Raw genomic sequence first — 20527 nt, 5'->3', positions numbered from 1 at the left:
TCCTGATTCTGGCTGGAGTTCTGACTCAGGATTTCTTGTAAAATATTCTCACACCCCTCTAATATCTTAAAGAAAATATGAACAAAAAGAACAAAAGAAAGAAAAGACAACAGATCCCAATTAACATCAAATAATTTCAACATATTTCTAATGTTGTGTATATTTATATAGAAATACCCACGTATGCCTTTGCTTACTCTGAATTGCACTTAGTCTGTTTCTTCAAGCTGCCAGTTTTTGGAGGAATAAGAAAGTAATCTTTTTGCAGTCTTTAGTTCATACATTCAATGCATTCAATCCTTAATTAAATAAATAACAGCCCCTCTAGTTCGTAAGATGTGAAAAACAGAACCTTGTAAAGTTCAACTTGCAATGCGCAATCGTCGAAAAATGCCTTAATTGTTGTCCTTTTTCTCTTGTTTGAATACAAGATCTGACTTCCAGAAGAACAGGAGGACGCCTGTGGACCGAGTCCGGGAGATGGAGGGGTAGGTGGCCAAAGACTTGGGGCTGAAGGAAGCCGACTGGAACAAGGAAGAGGAGCAGTAACTCTGGACAGGAACCCAGCTGGACTTCAGGTCAGTGTTATCCAGGTGAAACAAGACTAGGAGCCTCATGTGAGTTTCAGCACTTTCTTATCAAATAAAATCTTGCTTGATCTAATCTCCTCAAGAGTGGAAATTAATAAGAATAAGCTAATTGTGTGAAATACTAATGCTCAAAAACACTCAGTGTACAACGTGAAAGTGTGCAAAGAAGACACAACATTGTTTAAAATGTTTAAAAGTGAAATGGTCAAACGAAGTGAGAAAAGTAAAAAGAAAGATATTTTTTTATAAACCTGAAAGAAATTATGAGAGAAGAGAAAATACATTGTGTTAAAGAAAACTGAGGCTAAATGTTTTTCTAAATTAATAGAATGATAATAGACTAACAAGTGAAATCTATCTTTGAATTTTGAAAAGGAATTAATGATCAAGTGATGCTTTATTTATTATTTCTAACTGAATGTGATTTATTTTCTTAAAACAGAAAACAACAAGTATAAATGCGCTCATCCTTCATAAAATAAAACCTTTCAAATCTTTTAGAGTTATTTCGTCTGCTGAAAAATATAGGCCTTAGAGGATGTGTTTTGTCCTTCATCATTCCTAAAGAGCCAATTATTGTTTAGTTTTGTATAAACATATTGCAAGGTTTTTCCTGTTCAGGCGAGAGACATTATTTCCTTAGTATAATTGTGTCAAATAATGGAAAAAGTTGTTATAGTTTGTTGCAAACATTTCTTCCTGCTTTCAAAAGAATGTGATGACATCCTTTTTACACAAAGAACTAGTATGGGAGACCGAAGGAAGGAGAAACCGAATGATGGTCACCTTCTATGAACTGTCCAATGAAATTCTGAGGAAGTGATTCATTTTAGTAAAGATTATGAACATTTTGAAATATAAATATTTCCGTGGGAAAGAGTAGCAGATGCCAATTCTTCTGATGTGAACTTGCTGTTTCTCTATATTGCTACTCTGGCTGGCTATAATCCTTGCAATCCTGAACAAGACTTTCCTATTGACTATGCACTTCATCGTCTGGGGATGTTGCTCGAGCTATACTTTTTTCGCCGAAGGGTTAGCGATTTCTTGGACTAAGTGCATGCTGTGCACTAGTTTTTTCCAATTCTTAGGTTCGTATGAAAAACCTGATCTTGCATAATTGACAAATGACATGATAGTTCTTCTCTCTCTCCTCTTTATTCTTGTTACTGATGCATCTGAATTGAAAAGTATTTTGTATGTTGTGAATTTATCTGTAACATTGCATAATAAAGATTTTGACATTCTGAAATGTACTTGTGTTTGACCATTCATATACTGAAATAAAAGATAAAGTAACATAATAAGAATTTAGTGTTTGTCTTTATTCCCGAATTATTGAACTATTGATGCGTGTTTTTGACTAGGAATGATGATTGGCTATTCCTACATTGTAGGTCCTCATAAAGGAAATAGCCCCCGTCTCTTATTATTGATTCCCTTTTAGATCTAAAAAAGATCCATCGGAGGATCTGACGGTTTTGTTAGTGATTATTGAGATTTAAGATTAGATGGGCCCTGAGAATAGGTTATTATAGAGTTATAGAGTTATGGTGTTATACTGGTTATTGAGGGTGACTATAAACGGCCTCCTTCACCCACCCGCTTCTGCTGCATCAGTTTTCTGGTAGTCGCATTGGATGGTTAGTTTAGACTAAAATACTGAGTAATGAAGAGATGGAGTTAAGGGACAGATGCAAACATATGTTACATTTGTTAAGTGTGTACCTTATGTTTAATGTTGTGGTCCATTGTTGACCTTGAAAGGAAGTAAGCAGTCCGTCGTAGTCCTAAGATCCCGAGAAATGCCCAAGGGTAGTCTCAGTGTGACATGCACTAAGTTTATGTGCGTTGTCTGCTGATAATGCAGTACTAGGCAGTGGCCGGACTGTTAATTACTGCACAGGGAACTTTGGTGTAAGAATAGTGGAGGTTTTTCTGGGTCACTTCAGAAAGCTCAGCTATGGAAGTCCCGAGAAATTTCCTCTTGAGTGCGGCTAAAATAGCGCTGGTTAAGGTTTTGTCAAAGGGAAGAAATTCATAGATTATATGCATTCTTATGTAATGTTGTTTAAGTGGAGCAGACAACCAGTTTTTATGTAGTTTGTTTTTTTGTTCGTCGAAGTCTTGAAAAGACATTAACGTGGATTTTGTAAAGGGAGGGTCACCTGTAGGAGTTATACTGATGTCAAGAAGTGCTGCTCTGGTATTGGTCAGTTGGTAAGAAATCGTCACTAAAGGTGATGCTCTGCTATAAGTTAGTTATTGTGAGTTGCGCTGGGATTTGACATTGAGACTAGCATTGATTGGTAGCAGAAAACATAACATGGAAGGGAGTTGTTGAGGATTTTTTTCTACTAATACGATTTTACAGTTAGTGTAGAAACATGAAGCTAATACATTTGTTAAAAAATGTAGTTAGTAAAGATGAGCCAAGACCCATTAGAGAAGGAATTCCTGTAGCCCCTAACGGAACCCCTGCATCATCCATGTCTTTGTAAAGGGGTTATCACACGTGTACTTTGCTAGAGAATTGGAACGAAAATACAGAGCAGGATGGTAATTTAGGATTTGCAGAGAATGGTACTTTTAATCCAAGAATTTGAGGAGACAAATGAATACTTTAAGATCTAATCTGAGACCAATGTAGTACGAAGCTCTTGAAGAATGGGAATATGAGGCAGATAAAAGAAATAGAGAAAGGTACCAGAATAGATACAAGAATACTATAAGTAGGTATTCAGAGGCAAAATGGGATGCTCAAAAGAAAATGTGGAGCAGCGACATAGCAGAATGAGTTAGAACGTTTCCAGTTGAGGCAGCTGAAACCAGTGAGGGTGAAAAATGCAAAGAGAAAAAGAAAAATACTGAAGTTCAAGGAAATAAAGATTTAGAATTAATTGGGAATTCAGACAAAATTGATGAAGATTTCTTAAATGAATTATTAACGAATAGACCACCTTATCAAGAAGAACAGCATAATGTAAATACTAAGGGCCCGATTCACAGAACTAACTTAAGACAAAATCCTAAACTTCTACTGACAAATGAATTGGGAAAATTCAAGGGGGCAGATTTACAAGGGCTTGCGCATCCCTGCATATTAGCAGGGATGCGTCAGTACCGATGCGACACGCAATTCTACCCTTGCACCACCACGGATGCGTCGCATTTACAATGCTGCGCACCATGGCACAGGGATAGACAGTTGTGTGTCGCATCTGATGGCGTAAGGGCGGTGCTTTGCTGGAGTTGTGTCGCAAGTGCGACGCAACTCCAGCAATGTTCATGGACGGCCCATACCTAATGTGCTGCGCCACTCCTTACGTCTGCTTCAAGCAGGCATAAAGTTACGTCGCAGCGGCCTCTGAAAAGTGACTCAGTGAAATCACTTTTACGAGGCATTTCCCAAAGGAATGCCCACCCTGCTTACATTAAATCTGATGCAGGTTTAATGTTGCGCAGGGCTTTACAACGTGACGCATATAGGGAGGAAAATAAGTTGCATCATGGCGCTGGTTTATGCTGACGCTGTGTGTGTGGCGGAAGAGGTGTGGCGCAGATGCCAGGACGACTGACGCCGGATGTTGGGGATCACGGTTTGATTGCCGGCACCGGCGGCAGGTCTGCCCAGCACCATGCGACTCTGGGCAAAAGCTCGCTTAATCTTCCCGATGGCCCCCAGCGCCAGGATGCCTACGGGTAGCTGTGCGCTTTACAAATATTGGATTTACATTTTACATTCACATTTACATTTACATTTACATTTACATTCACAGAAGTGATGCAACTGCAGCTTAAATGTTTTGCAAGGGGCCTGTAAATCCGCCACAAATTATCCAAGAAGTAACTTGCCCTGTGCCAGACAAAATCAGAAAGCAGGAGGTGAGAGAATCCTCAGATCAAAATATGTCATTCACATATTCCGTTGTTCATTTCCAACCCTGCCACACCATTACATCCCCAATACCCCACTGCTCCTACCTGCCCCATCTGCGGCAGTACTTCACAACACTGTTAGCATGCAGAAGATATGAGGAAATGCCTGACAAGTTCCACATGTACATTTCTTTTCGGTTACTTTTCTCTCTTCTCACCTAATGACACATTCATCCAGAGCGCAGACAACTGCAGTAGCAGAGGTCCCTGCATCTTCTGGGAGGAAACAACATCATCCAGAGCAAGGCATACCACCCTCACCAACTGGTAAGTCAAACTGGTCAGGAGATGGTCAAAAGGCATACATTGTCAGGAGACAACAGAGGGGCATATAGTGCCCGAATATGAAAGGTAACCAGAGATGAAAAACTAGCTTAAAAACTGTTGGATTTGTCAATGTACATTCCCCTTTAGCAAATGACATATGTGAATAGCGAAAGACAAAATATAATATGCTTTGGCTCATCATACCTTTGCAATTGGTAAACATAACATGTATTCCACCAACAGTCCCAGACCTGGGAACTCAATCCTGCAATTGAGTGCCACAACAAGTCAAAAGGGTTTCCCCACTATATTGTAATAGTTTCTGTAGACCTAATCAAGAATTCCAATGTTAAAAAATATGACAATGATGAACAAGAAGTGAGTTACCATTGTCAGAAGTATTGACAATGCATCCACTGTCCAACTTAGAATGTTTTCACTATGCATGAAATCACCCAGTCCACCCAGCTGGTCATGTGCTTCTTCCATTGGATGGCTTGTTTGTTGGCCATGAACAAAACACGATAGTGGACCTTACTTCAGGATTCGGAGTCATGTCATTTTGATATACGTCGCTTCTAGGTAGTGGGCCCATAATAAGTTATATGTGGGATCACTCATGATATTGAGTGCTATACACTTCTGCAGCGGTGGTGCCCACAACTGCTTGTGCTTATCATTTGGGCCTGAAATTGAGTGCATCACAAGTGGCAGCAGAAATGTAAAGTTGCAAACACACGTATCATTGTAGGTACAATGAGGTCCTCCCAGAATCAGAGACACACACTGACTTCTGCTACAAGGCTGGCTGTGACATCTGGTCAGGGACCACACTCTGGGCCGGTGCTGGGCCATGGTAAGTAAACCCAATAATAATGAACCCGAATGCTCATTAAATGTACCTTTATTCTCCACTGTATTTTATATGTGTTGTACAACACTGTTGTCCTGCATCACAATATGCTCACATATGGCATTTTTTCACATACCAGATCAGACTTTGGTGGCTAATGAAAGGATGACACAAAATGTATGCCAAGTGAGTGAAGAATGGAAATAAAATAGTACAATGTGTCATATGTATGGTCCAAAACACAACTGGCTTGCAATTCAATGATGTGAAACCCCTGTAGCAAAATATCTATGGTAAAATCATATTGAAATTGGAATGGATGAGGCTCACACTGATGCCAGTTTTGTACTTTTGAGATGGGTGTATGGGCTGCTAAGGTGAATCTTCATGCAGTTACATTTTCAAATCAATTGGCTGAAAAGCAACATGCTCATCCAGTGCAGGCAGAAATTATCAAAGCTTCTCAACTTACCCGCAGTGTGGGATCATTAACAAATGTTGCATTCTGCTTGCCTCCTCTACTACTGTATTCACATATATATGTGAGTGGTTGACATATGAGATTAGGATGTCTGCTGTACAAGACACCATCCGTTGTCAGCTAAATACTACTATGATGTTGGAAATAGGATGTGCAAATAGAGGACACTCAAAGGATGGACATGAGAAATCTGTGTTCTCTCATTCAGAAATGAGCTTTGTGACTTCATATGTAGGGAAGCACAAATGACCAACATTATGTACCTGACTATTGCACCTCTCACACTTGAATACCTTATGACTTGTCAACAGACAACATTACACTCTGTTAGTCTTAATGGTGAAGATGAAATCAGTGTAATGCGGAGGAGTCCGGCTCATTTATTCCCTTCCTTGAAATATCATTAACCTTCTCATACAAGTTTATCTGTTGATGTGTCATCTTATTGATGTCAGTGCTGCATGGAGGTAACAGCGGGCAACGGTTGCATGTGAGCAGGGGCCCACATGTAAAGTCCATGAGGTAAACATGCCGCACATTGTCCTGGATTATCTGGTCAATGGACATTGAGAATGACATGTAAGCTCATAGCTACTATCTGTTGTACTGAAATATGGACATGTATGTCTCATCACAGCTGTTGACAGGATGACACCAGTGCAGCGTACACCATCCCGGGAAATGCATGACACCCTGGCTGCAGCAGTGAAACCCTCTCGCACCTGTCCATCAGGTAATTCTGGCATCAAGTGTGTCACTAGCTTAGATTACTAAGCCATGACAGAGATCAAGATCCCCTTCTGTAAGGAATCAGCAGTTGTTGTTTAAAAAGTGACATACATATTATGAGTGTCATATGTGCCTTTTTGTCAATTAGTAATGCAGTTGATTGGAAATGTTGTCACTTCCCTCTACAGCTGCTGGATCGGGGACAGGTTCAGCAGTTGACATCATGGGGGCTCACGAAGGGACAGAAAGTTGTGGCTGGAGCTGGTGAGTTTGCTTGTATTATGTACATCTCCGTGTAACACCTCAGTGCTATGGTGTGAGCTGTCATTTGTGTTGGTACCCTAACGGGGTCACATGATCCTCTTCTGTTAATGCAAAGTACAGTTCATCCAATCCTTGTGTTGCACCACATGTAATACCAGGTCAATCACTAATACGGTTGCAACCTCCGTGTTCCAGGGGATGATGAGGATGAGGATGAGGATGAGCATGAAGGACCAACAACTAGTGTGGGCCGACGGGCAATCAGAGGGGAAAATCCACTGATCCTCCAGGCAGTTATGTCGGCAGCAAGTACTGCGCATGAGGAGGAGGAAGTTCCTGAGGACGAAGACTTGGAAGATGATGGTGACTATATGTCCATCCACTCCGGGGATGACGATTCAGATGCCATTGACAGCAATCTTACCTCATTGCCAAAATCATTCACGGCATCACATCCTCGCCCAGCAACGTCTGTCAGCCTCCTCCAAACCAAACAATTGCCGTCCCCAGCATAGAGCTAACCAGCCACAGCTCTCACGCTGCCCAACACAGACATCACTCCCTCACAGCCCTCACATCTAGGACCGACTTGGTGGTTCCCCTACATACTCTTACCTATACAGTATATCCCCGGCATCCTCTCCACCATCTGGGGGAAGTGCCAACTCTGTTGTGGTGCAGGTATCCCCTGGACACCATTCTCCTGCCCACAGGCTTCCACCTGCCCCCCCCTCCTGCTGTTGGACCTGCCGGTCACATCCATGGCAGACACCTGTAAAGAGGGCCTGCACCTGGCTATGGTGGCCAGTGGGAGCAGGATTTCTTTCAACAGCAGACAGATGTGAGGCAGGACATTCATGCCATAGGGGCTACCCTGTCAGACATGTCTGAGTCCCTGCAGGACATGGTCCAATTCCCTCAGGTTGGACAGACTGAGCCATGTTTTGGATAGGATGGATAGAACCTGGCAGGACATGTCCTGGAATATGAGAGACATGATATCCATCCAAAGGAAAGAGAGTGCAAGAAACCATGCCTTGGCCATGAAGATTATGGAGGGCATGCTGAAAGTGATCCAAAGTCTCCCTTCATGGTAAACACAGGAGGGGAGCCATCATAGCTGCCTGCAGGACAGCACATCCACACACCTGTTCCACCAACTGCACAGGGCCACAGCAAAGGTACATATCCACACCGGCACCCTGAACAGGTACTCCCACCACATGCACAACCACCACAAACCCCTGTACAGGCACTCCCACCAACTGTACAACCACCACAAACCCCTATACATGCACTCCCACCACCTGCACAACCACCACAAACCCCTTTACAGGCACTCCCACCACCTGCACAACCACCACCAACCCCTGTACAGGTACTCCCACCACCTGCACAACCATCACCAACCCCTGTACAGGTATTCTCACCAACTGCACAACCGCCACTAACCCCTATACAAGCACTCCCACGACCTGCACAACCAGCCCTTGTCCAGGCACAAACACCAACTGTGCATTCACCATCTGCCCCTGCACATGTAGATCACCCTGTACAGGCACATGGACAACACCTACCTACACGTAGGCGACAAGCCAGTTCTGATCCATCACAGCGATCATCACCTCCGAAATTGCGATGTCGCAAGCACGATTGCCATTGACAACATCCCAAAAACAAATTGACCACTGTGAATATGTGTAAAGAAAAAGTAAAAATCTTCCCAAGTAAGATTCTGTTGTGTATCATGTCCTGTACAACAATGTAGAAGGCCTAGAGATGTGAGGAGGTATGTGTGTGTGTGTGACACAGTTACAAGTGTAACCCATCATTGCAACAAGCCATAATGTGCATAGCAGATGACTCACCAAATACGTGTCCATATTCTGTAACAGACATTCACAATGAAATCAAACAAGTTAAAGTAAGTAGGATTCTTCAAAGATATTTATGAACGATTATAAGAACAACCATCGGTTTGGAAGGGAGAAAGGAAAATAAATGATGATCTTAATGCAGATGGAGAAGTGACCTTGGATTGGGGTGGGGCAACAAAAATATAACACGTCAGGGAGCGTCAGGGAAACCAGTAAATTTACAAGGGGAAAATACATTTTTGTCCACAAAGATAAATCAGCCAAAAAGTCAAGTGTCCTTCTGGTCATCCTCTACTACCACAATATCCAGATCCTCCGAGTCCTATGCAGGCACACGGTTGGCCGGTAAAGGAACAGGCACCACATGGGTTCGGGACACAATAGGAGTACGGGGGAAAACAGTGTGGGCCAATGGACATTGACAGTGGTATGGGAAGGGAGTTGGGAGAAAACAGACGACATGGCTGTGGCCATGAAATTGATGCTGGCAGTGAGGGTGCACACACTTGCAGCATGATGCAAGCAGACATGTCTGGCTGACCCTCACACATCCACCTCAAGTCCTCTGGGACAGCCACAGGAGGAACAACACAGGGAGGGGTCTGGGTGGGACAGGAGGGATGTGGGGCCTCAGGTCGGGAGCCGATGTTGTGGTCAAGCAGGCAGCTATGATGAGGGGGACTGTTTGCAGGGGATGCAGCTGGAGTTCCCGATGGAATGGGGGCCTCTGGAGTTAGGGAGGAGCTGATGGCAGGACCAGGTTGGGTATTGGCCTGTCCCAGGGACACCTCAACAGAACCCACAGGTGAATAGTCTGGGAGAGAGTAGCCCCTCACCAACCTCTGGCCAGACGTGTCGGGTTCTCCCCTCACTTCAATGTACACAGCCTCCACCCGGGATGTAGCACCAGAGTTGTGTTCCTCGTCAGTCCAGGTGGGCGCAATCCCCTTGCCTTCAGATGTTAATGGTCCCTCCTCATCCTCTTCTTCCTCACTGGTAGAAAGAGGTCGTAGCCGCCGGCGCACTGATGGCCTCCCGCCCCAAACCTGGTCCGGCTGTTTTGCCATTTGGCCAGCTGTGCCCGCTGAAATGTAAGCAAAGTCATGTTGTAGTGGTAGATGTATTCAGGACGAGAAACATACATAGATGAGCCAAGGTCAGACTTTGTTTTCCTCTGATCACACTATACAGTTGTCAGTGTTTATGAGCTTACATTACGTGTATGTTCACTGTCATCTCCTGAACTGAGTCTGACATGGACATCTCACGAGAATATTTGTGGGTTACACAACTGTATTGGCCAACCCTCAACTTTGGCATTCTTGTGATCTGTGTGTCCTGTCACTTCTACATGTACAGGTTCCAAAACCAGTCCACCAAAGGAGAACAGAGAGAGTCCATATTTATTTGAAATTGGCCAGTGATATGGAGTCGCAGCTCTTTTGTGTCTGGACAAATGTCATCTGCTGTGTAGCATTGTAAAGGACAAGACAAATGCCGAATGTGGGTCACATATCCATATAGGTTCTGGGCTATTTGTTTTGCTACATTGTGAGTCTAGCCTTTTGATGTCCCCTCACAAAATCTGACAATCCAGTGCCACATATTGGCCAATTGAAGCCCATGTTAGATGTGAAGGACATCTAACCTGAGCTTCAATTGGAATTCCATAGAGCGTATTATCAACCCATTACCGCCGCTTTAGCGGCAGTTTTCTGCCGCTAAAGCGGCGATAATTTTAACGCCGGTCTTGATAATATGCCCCCAAGATGTTTTGTCAGTTCCAGTAACCATTGGTCCAATTGTTCCATAATATAATGATGGACAAGGACCTACTCTAGTGCATGCTTTAACAATTCCAGAAAGAAATACGGATGGAGTTCATAAAGTTTACTGTGGAACAACTGGAACTAATCAAGGTTTGAATGAAAATAGTGGAACAAATGTGAGTGAACTCACAGAGAGGCAGAACAATTAATTAATATTTCAGAAAAGACAAATAAAACACCAAAGCTAATTATATATCTTAATTCCCAAAAGACTAACGCAAGTCGAGAGACAGACATCAAGTGAGAGAATTGAGAGAAGTACCAGGAGGGGGTTTTGTTTACACCTAATGCTCAAGATTGGATATATTATCATTTACGAATGATTTCCCTAGGTTGAGAGAAAAATCAGTTGAGTGGTACAAACAAGTAGAGGGGTTTGTGAAAGTTTCAAAGGTTTTGTGGAAAGATGGTCTTTTTGATATTGTGGTTCCAACAGATTTATGGGTTGAGTGTAAAATTACTATAGACTGGCAAAAAGAAGAATATTCAAGAGATTCAAAAACAGGAGCACCTTCAGAAGAGGTCATGAAACAATATCATCAGGTAATTACGTATTTGAAGGGGAAAATTATCCAAAAGAAGCAGATTGGGTGAGGATTTACAGGACTACTCAAGAATTAAAAGAATCAGTGCATGCATATTATGAAAGGCTTCTTCAGGTGTTCAAATAGTTTAGTGGTATCGAAAATATCACTGAGAAAGATATGGGGAAATTTGTATATAGGTTTGTGTATGGATTGAGACCAGAAATAAGTGCCAAGATACAGCAGCATTTGATCTGTTGACATAGAGATGAGACATAAAAAGTTAAAAGAGAAATTGATGAAAAAGGCGAAGAAAGGATGACTCTTGAATGTAGATTCGACAGATGTTTACCAAGGAAATGGCCAGACTACTACTGGCATGAGAGGTGTGGTTTTAAATGGAAATACTCTGACACAAAGTATACCAATGGCACAGGGAAGAGGTAGAGGTAACAGAGATATAGAAGAATTTTAAAAGAAGTTTCCTTGTCATGCTTGCGGCAAATTGAGACATTGGAGACGCGAATGCCGGAGCCTGTTGGTAAATACAGGTGGTACAAGTGTAAAAGATATAAACCAAATGTAAAATCAAAATTCTCAAGTAGCAGTTGGGAGAGGACAGGGTTTACAAATACCACAAGCTCCTATGCAAAATCAGAATGTGAAAGGTCAAGTACAAAGATACAAAGCGAATGTGGGTTTTCATACAAATGATCAAATAAATTCAAATGTGCAGGTGGCTTCACAATATTTGATGCAGTGGGAAGGAAATTATTCTGATATATCTCAATGACAGTGCCTGAGGGGGGAGGAAGAGTGCGTTATTGGTGCATCTCTAGAGGTGGATCAGTCAGGTCCTTATGTGGATTGCGAGGTTGACTGAAATTCAATTACATTCCTCGTAGATACTGTTGCTATCCATTTCACTGTGGTAACTGTGGAAATTCTAAACCTACCCCTCTCTAGAGAAAGTATCCAAGATGTAGGAGTTTCAAATAAGTTCATTAAAACCCCAGTGACTAAACCTATGAAAGTCCAAATTGGAAATTTCCAAGAGTTAAACAAAGTTGTGGTCTGTGACACTAGTCCATCTATTGTACACCAGATGGAATAGCTTTTCATATAAAGGATAAGGATGTTGTCTTTAAAATGGCAAGGCAGGGAACAGAAGTGAATGATTTGTATCCATTACTTACAGCGAATGATTTGCCTGTTAAACTGAGAGAAACAGTGTTGTCTGATGTATGGGACTTTTCAGGAAAAGATATTGGATTGATAAAAGGAGTAGATCAAATTGAAATTACAGTTAAGCCAAATACAGAATTTCCAAGAACTCCAGCTCACGAAATGAGTCATGAAACAATTGCAGGAGTAACACCTTTGATTGATATGTTGATTGAGCAAGGTATTCTAAAAGAGACTTTAGGGAGTCCATGCAATTTGCCTTTAATTGGAATTCGCAAACCTAATGTAAAATATAGGATTGTGCAGGACCTGAGAAAGGTAAACCAAATTGTTATATCTTGTTGTCCAATAGTGCCAAATCCAGCTTTTATCCCATATCAAATTCCATGTGACGCAGAATGGTTTTTAGTAATCGACTTGTGTCAAGCATTTATCTCGATACCTTTGCACCCAGATAGCCAATATTTATTTGGATTCCGGTTTGGAAACTGTGTCTTCACATGGTGCTGAGTTCCTCAAGGTTATACAAAGAGCCCCTCAATCTCAAACAGACTAATGTCTCATACAATTCACCACTAGGGAGAGATCCTTTTCAGGACGAATACCCTCACCCACCATGGGTGGTATGGTTCATCATATGGGTATCTCTTCGTAGTGGGAAAACCGAGTCCCACTAAGGGCTACAACTTCCTCTCTGAAAGGAAGGAGCTCAGTTATGTTTTAAGATGTTGCTATACTACCAAGGATATTAAATCCCACAGATAAGTGATGTTGTGGTGAGGACGCAGTGCAAAACCAAATATATAGAGTGAAATAGTGAGGTTAAAACTGCCTAGTAGGGATAAAACAACATTTTAATAACTTGTACCCACTGACAGGATTAAAAAGTCAGTTCTAGTACATTGACGGGGTGCCGACAGACAGGTAAGCAGGCTGACAGCCCACGCACTTTCTTGGCAGTTCTACTTTACTAATAGAGGAATGACTTTTAAGAAAAGCGCATTTAACGATCTAGAACTAAATTCAGGATCTCTGATTTAAGTATGCAACAAGTTTTATTATGTGTGCATTTTCAACACGCAGGCTTTTTGTGCAGACATTTCCTCGCATTTTTAAGAGAGCTTGGGCATTTGAGATACTCATTAAAGCAATGCAGCTGTTTCTACAAACAAAGACAAGACCACTCTATCTGTCTGGATAAATATCACGGTTTTATGAGCCCATACATTTTCGCCACATATGCGGCAGTCTTCGTTCTATGGCTCCTTGAGCCCTGTTGTTTTTTCCTATTGAAGGTTCTCAGCACATATGGGTGTCTGCCCATTCTCTGAGCCGACATTTCTGTGAGAATCTTTTAGAATCATAGTTTATGTCTTGGTGGACACATGATCTCCACGGCACGGTCTCTTCATAAATAGAAATATAAAAAGTGCATTTGTACTCTATACCTTATGCTTTGCACTTATTCTTCCAAGACCCCATAAAAGGGAAATTACGTTTTGAGTACTATGGTACATATGGAACATAAAGGGCAGTGCAGGAATTCTTGGGCCTTAGTCTATTCCTAATATGATTATTTCACCCTTACTTTTCCCTATATCTACTTTGTTTTATATGTGGGTTCTGAATGTGTACACAAACTCTAAATTAAATAAGGAGTGTCAGCATAATGATGGGTATGCTTGACACATGTTCCAATTTCTTTTCCAGAGCGTGGCCCACTTCCCTGAGCTGTTGCCAGGTTGAGGTGTGGCTGCTTGTCTATGAATTATGGGTCAGTGCTAATATTTACTAAATGCTTACGCATAATTGCGTGCAGGAGATGGGAAGATAATATTCCTCCCCACCCAGTTGGGCACAACTTTTCCTGTGAGTGACGGCTTTCTAAAGGTCTCTCTACTTTGCTCTTTCTGTTTTTGTCACACCCTCAAAGTTACAGTCAGTAAAATCCAGCAAACAAGAATTGAAAGGATTAATGGTTTGACATCATATACACACTGTTTCCTTTGTTTTTTTCGTTTTGGCAACAGCAATATATTTCTTGGTCCTGATGAAAGCCTAGATACTTAGTGTGGATCGACCTGGCTGAAACACGTAGACCGGCTTTGGAAATCAAGCAGTTTAAATCCATACTGCTTTCTGCACTGTCTTTTTAATCCTGTCAGTGGGTACAAGTTACTATAAATTCATGTTGTCCCTACTAGGCAGTTTTAACCTCACTATTTCACTCGTTATATTTGGTTTTGCGCTGCGTCCTCACCGGTATAAAGATAGAATATCGACGGGAAAATATCGACTAGCATTAATATCGTGGTAAGAATATCGACTGTGAAAAATATCGTAATAGAAAATATCTTTGTAAAAAATATCGTTTCTTGAGAATGACAAAAATATCGTCAAGAAAAAATATCGATGAACAGAATATCGTTGATCAAAATGTTGTTTTATATAATATCGACAGAAAAATATAAGTTGTTATAAAATTTATAAAAAAATATGTATTATGTTTTTAAAAAACTTACAAAACTCCTACTAGTAATAATATGTGTTAAAAAATATTTTCTACAAAAGAATTGTTAAAATTTTAGTAGCGGGTTATTGGTATTATAGGGGATAAGGGTGGGTAGTAATTTAAAATTTGGTTTTTACAAAATTTCTAAAATATAAAAATATTAGAACATAATTAAGAAATCGAAATTTTAATTAGAAATTTCGATTTGTTCACGAAATTAAATTTGTAATTAAATTTTAAAATTCCCCAAAAAAATTTTAGGAGAGGGTTATTGGTATTATAGTGGATAAGGGTGGGTAGTAATTTAAAATTTGGTTTTTACAAAATTTCTAAAATATAAAAATATTAGAAAATAATTAAGAAATCGAAATTTTAATTAGAAATTTCGAATTGTTCACCAAATTAAATTTGTAATTAAATTTTAAACTTCCCAAAAAAAATTTTAGGAGCGGGTTTTTGGTATTATAGGGGATTAGGGTGGGTAGTAATTTAAAAATGTTGTGTTTTAAAAGTGTATAAAATATTAATAAATTAGAAATTTATCATGAAATCAAAATGTAACTTCGAAATTTTAAATTTTACATGAAATTTATTTTTTAATATTAATAAAAAATATTAAATTAATATTGAAGAAGCGTTATTTTGGTATTATAGGGTAATAGGGTATAAAAAATAATTTAGATAGAAAAATTTATATTCTTTACTAACCTGCACATTTCCTGACTTATGTTGGATTGGAGTTAGAATAGTAATTTGTTATGGTTTACTATCCAGCACTTTCCCTGACTTATTTTGGATTGGAATTAGAATAGTAATTTATTATGGTTTACTATCCAGCACTTTCCCTGAGTTATGTTATGTTTGGAGTTAGAATAGTAATTTATTATGGTTTACTATCCAGCATTTTCCCTGACTTATGTTGAATTGGAGTTAGAATAGTAATTTATTATGGTTTACTATCCAGCAGTCAAATCAAATCAAATCAAAACTTTCTTTATTCGACCTCCCGAAGAAAGGTCATAAAAGATACATGTGCAAATACAGCATTAAAAGGCAAAATTACTTAAAAAAAAACAATTTTACTTAATTTAAAAATACAATAAACGAAATATTACACAGCAATTTCATCACAAATTTAAAATGGCAATAAAGTAAGAAACATCTGGGAGCAAGGATATAAGATCAGCCTAAATTTGGTCTATGCCTCATGATAAATTTTAAGAAGTTTAATACAATATAAGTCAGACTCTCGCCCTCCAATAATTGTAAGAAGAGTAGTGCTGGGCGACAAGTTCTAAAGCCCTCCCTCTTTAGGACTGGGATTAGAAGTTTTCTCCGATGTTCCTCGTAAAATTTACAAAAGAGAATGGTGTGAATAGTAGATTGGGAGGAAATCCCGTCACAGGGGCAGGGTGATAAGATTTTCTCCCAAGTACTTCCCAACGGGAAAAGAACTAGCCCGTGAAAAAGGTTCAGCCTAAACCTGACCAATAAGAACAATTCATATGATGTTAAGTTTAAGGTTAGGTATGGTTGAATACCAAATGTAGACTGAACTATTAGACTATGTCTGACCGATTCTTTCATAATCTCTGAAGTTAATCGTAACTCTTCTAGATGGTCAGAGCAAAGGTTATGAAAGGACTTCCGAGAAATCTTGGAAATCGAGTTAGGGTCAGCATAGTATTCTGGTACCCCCAGATCCGTTAAAAAATGTTTAATGTAGACCAACCATTTAGATTTATGCACATTATCAAGGGCTAAGCAGTCTTGAATGATTTTTTGGGTAAAAACTGCTTTTTCCGATGACCAAATTCGGTGCCACAATAGCAATGGTTGGATTCTCACCAGGTCAGTAATATAAGGGAGGCCCAATTCTAGGTGGGAAGAATAATTTGCGGCGGAGGGTGGTAGAGCAAGCAGGTATCTCAGAAAGGTGTTTTCTACTGCCTGAATGGGGCCCACAGCTACGTGGCCCCAGACTCCCGCTCCATATAATTCCACCGATGTACATTTAGCTTTATAGATTTTAATCATTTCAACCGGTGGTTTTCTACCTAACTTCCTAGAGAAATTTACGAGTGCTTTTGTCGTTCTCATAAATTGTAGTTTCCTAACCTCCACTGCCTGCTTCCAACTTAATTTGTGGTCCATCATGACACCTAGGTAAGGGTATTTATCAGTGGTCAGTATTTTTTCATTTTTCAGGAATATGGATTTAGCTTTAGTTACTCCTTTTTTGCCTGCTTTCATGACAAAGGTTTTCCCTATGTTAATTTTTAAATCTAGCTTTGCCATGAAGGATGCATATTTGTTTAGGGCCCTTTGAAGTTCATTTGGAGTACGGGCCAGTATTACCGCGTCGTCGGCGTACAAGAGAGCTGGTATGGGGCGATTGGCTGCCATGGGGAGGTCACGGGCTTTGTTCAACATCTCCTCCTCTAATCCATTCGTGTAAAGAGTGAAGAGGAATGGAGCCAGAACGCAGCCTTGTCTAACGCCCCTCTCCACACCAAATGGCGCAGTAAGTTCTCCTCCGGTCCCGAACCTTACCCTGGCTGTCGCATTACTATAGAGTTCCCTCACAAAGGTAACTATGGTTACATCCAGCCCCAATTCAAGCAGGATAGTCCATAGTTTTGAATGACTCACACAGTCGAATGCTGCCGATAAATCGACATAGACCATGAAGAGCGCTCCTGCCTTTATATTTATATATTTGTCGATCAATAACGAGAGATTTAAGGCTTGGTCTATTGTCCCCATGCCTTCACGAAACCCAAATTGCAAATCAGACAAGATGTTATTTTCCTCCGCCCACTCCTGCATACGATCAAGAATTATCCTACCCATCATTTTCCCTGTGGAATCTAAAAGGGAAATGGGTCGATAGCAGGATACTGAGCTCCTATCCCCTTTCTTAAAGATTGGGACCAATATAGACTTCTTCCATGACTCAGGTATTCCAACGATACACAGCGAATTTAATGCCCTAGTTAGGAAGGGAATCCACAGATCGGTATGGATTTTGAAGAAGTCTATTGGTACTCCATCAGGACCTGGAGCCTTCCCTTTTTTACAAGCAGTTAATGCCCGTGTAACCTGGTCTAAGGAAATGATCAGATTTTTAGGAGGTAAGACCAATTGGTCATGAGGGCTGCTTTCATCGATAGGGATTGGTTGCTGGCCAGACATGAAAATCTTAGAGAAGTGCTCTATCCAACTCTTTTCGTCGATAGCCGCCTCCATTCTTGGAGAACAATCGTTTTCCGACAAGAATGAGATTTCATAACTTTCCAAAAAGCTGCGCTATTTTTACTAGAGCAGCTATCATGCAGCTGGACCCAAAGCTGCCTTTTTAGCTCTAGTTTCCTTAGTTTGGTGGCGGATTTATAAGCCCTTCTCAGATCTGAAATCTCAGTGGGATCCCTTACCGTTTTATGCAGCGCTAGTTTTAATCTAGAGTAAGCTGCCGTGCAGGAGTGATTGAACCAGCCCCGCTTGGTCCGTGGGCGTTTCTTCTTTTTTACTGTAAGGGCTTTATTGATTGACTGCATCACAGTAGTGAAGTTAGTGATGACGTCAACGTCTGAGGTGTTTACGTCCAGACAGTTGATAATGGATGAGTAAGCCTCAGTTATCACAGTATTAATAATTTCACTTGGATCGACCATGTCCCATTTAAGAGAATAGCCGTTAACTGTAGCTAGGACTAGTGCGTTTTCGTCCAGAAGGCTTGCGATTTTAACTTCGGGCCTATCCAGAAGAGAGAGGCTGATACTAAGAGGATAGTGGTCGCCCAGGACAATCTGATGGGTACAAAAAATAGGGTCCCTGGTTACTGCACCATTGGACAGTAGTATATAATCGATGGTGGAATTGCATCCTCTCCCGTGAAAGGTTGGGGCCATATTCAGGGTAGGGTTAGCAAAGTTATTAGCAATTACCATATCTAATTTAAACAAAATTTCATTAAAAGTATTACCAAGAATAGAATGTATAAAATGAGAGATGGGATGATCGAACTCGTCAGTTAAACCACATGTGACTTGATTTGCAGGACTACAAGGGTACAAATTAAAATCACCTCCCCATATGATGGTAGGCTCATTAATTGATTTCTGTGTTAAAGATGCTATCAAGGAGCAGATATTATTAATTGCTTCCACTGCATTCAAGTCAGGAAGATTATTATAAAAATTTATCAATAAAATTGTGTCCTTTGAATTAACATTGAGAATGGGGAGTTGAAAATTTGGATCAAGCTTAACAACCCCAATCTCGTGAATCTTAATCAGATTTGATATGTAGATCGTAAGTCCACCCTTTGCCCTACCAGATTGGGAAGGTTGGGCGGGTGAAAAATAGGTTTTAAACCCATCTAGATGAATTGCTGTGGTTAGCCATGTTTCCTGCAAACACAGGATATTAAAATTTGAAATAAAATTGGTCCAAACATCGTTCCCCGTGTTAAGGCGTTGCCCTGCTATATTCAGGAATGCAATCTCTAATTTGGGTTTAGGGGGCTCCTGTACAGTCATTATTAGAGGGGTTGTTGGTAATAGAAGCGATCCTTGCTGCTTTTTCAACTACCGAAAATCCAGACCTATTACTTTGTCTAGCGATTTTTCATTTAAAGGGGAATCAAAGTTTAAAACCGGAGGGACATTGTCAATGCTCTTTTTGGCCCTAAAACCAAGATCATGGGGAGTACTAGTAGGTTCTCGGGAGGGAAGTCAATCCACATCCTCTAAGCCCCTAAGAGGGAGAAAACGATTAGAGGTAGGAATGTAAAATCTTGGACCCCCTAATTCCAATCGTTGGTAGAAAGTAGGCGGGGTTTTTTTTGTTGCTAAGGCCTGGGGATAAAAATAAGTGAGGTCGAAAGTTTTGATGGCGCTATGGGTTAAATAATCAAACCAGTTCATTATGTGCCTAGTGGCTCTTTGGTCTCTAAAATTAATTACAATCACGTCTCCCTCAATGTCCTTTGGGCGTGAGCCTACCCATCCAAGTCTTCTGACATTCAGGATTTCGCCGTCAATATGAGAAGGTAAAGGTCTATTTTGCCCTAACCAATAAATGACCTTATTCTTTAGATCATGATAGCCCTCTTTTTTCCCCGGTTGTAAAGTCGGAACACCTGCCAAAATTACAGCATATGGGGCCGCTTCTGGGGGGAGATCTATGTGTTGATAGTTTATCCCATCAGGGTTTGCCAGTGGATCAGTAACACGAATAGTACGAAAAGAGGAATCAGACCCGGTTACTTGGGAAGTGACAGGTATCTGGCCAGGTTGTAAGTATGTTTTGTTTCTCCTACTAGTTGGGTCTGCATTTGGACCTGGTAGGTGAAGAGGGTGTTTTTAGGCCTCGATCCCTGATTGTACGTCTCCCTTTGATAGAGATGGTTTGGGAAAACCGGGAGTTTTTGAGGAGGCTAATCTTTCGGACGAAATGTCTTTAAGTAAATCAGT

Source organism: Triturus cristatus, chromosome 8, assembly GCF_964204655.1.
Source record: "Triturus cristatus chromosome 8, aTriCri1.1, whole genome shotgun sequence".
In the NCBI taxonomy this organism is placed as follows: domain Eukaryota; kingdom Metazoa; phylum Chordata; class Amphibia; order Caudata; family Salamandridae; genus Triturus; species Triturus cristatus.
Note: the sequence above shows the minus strand (reverse complement) of the source record.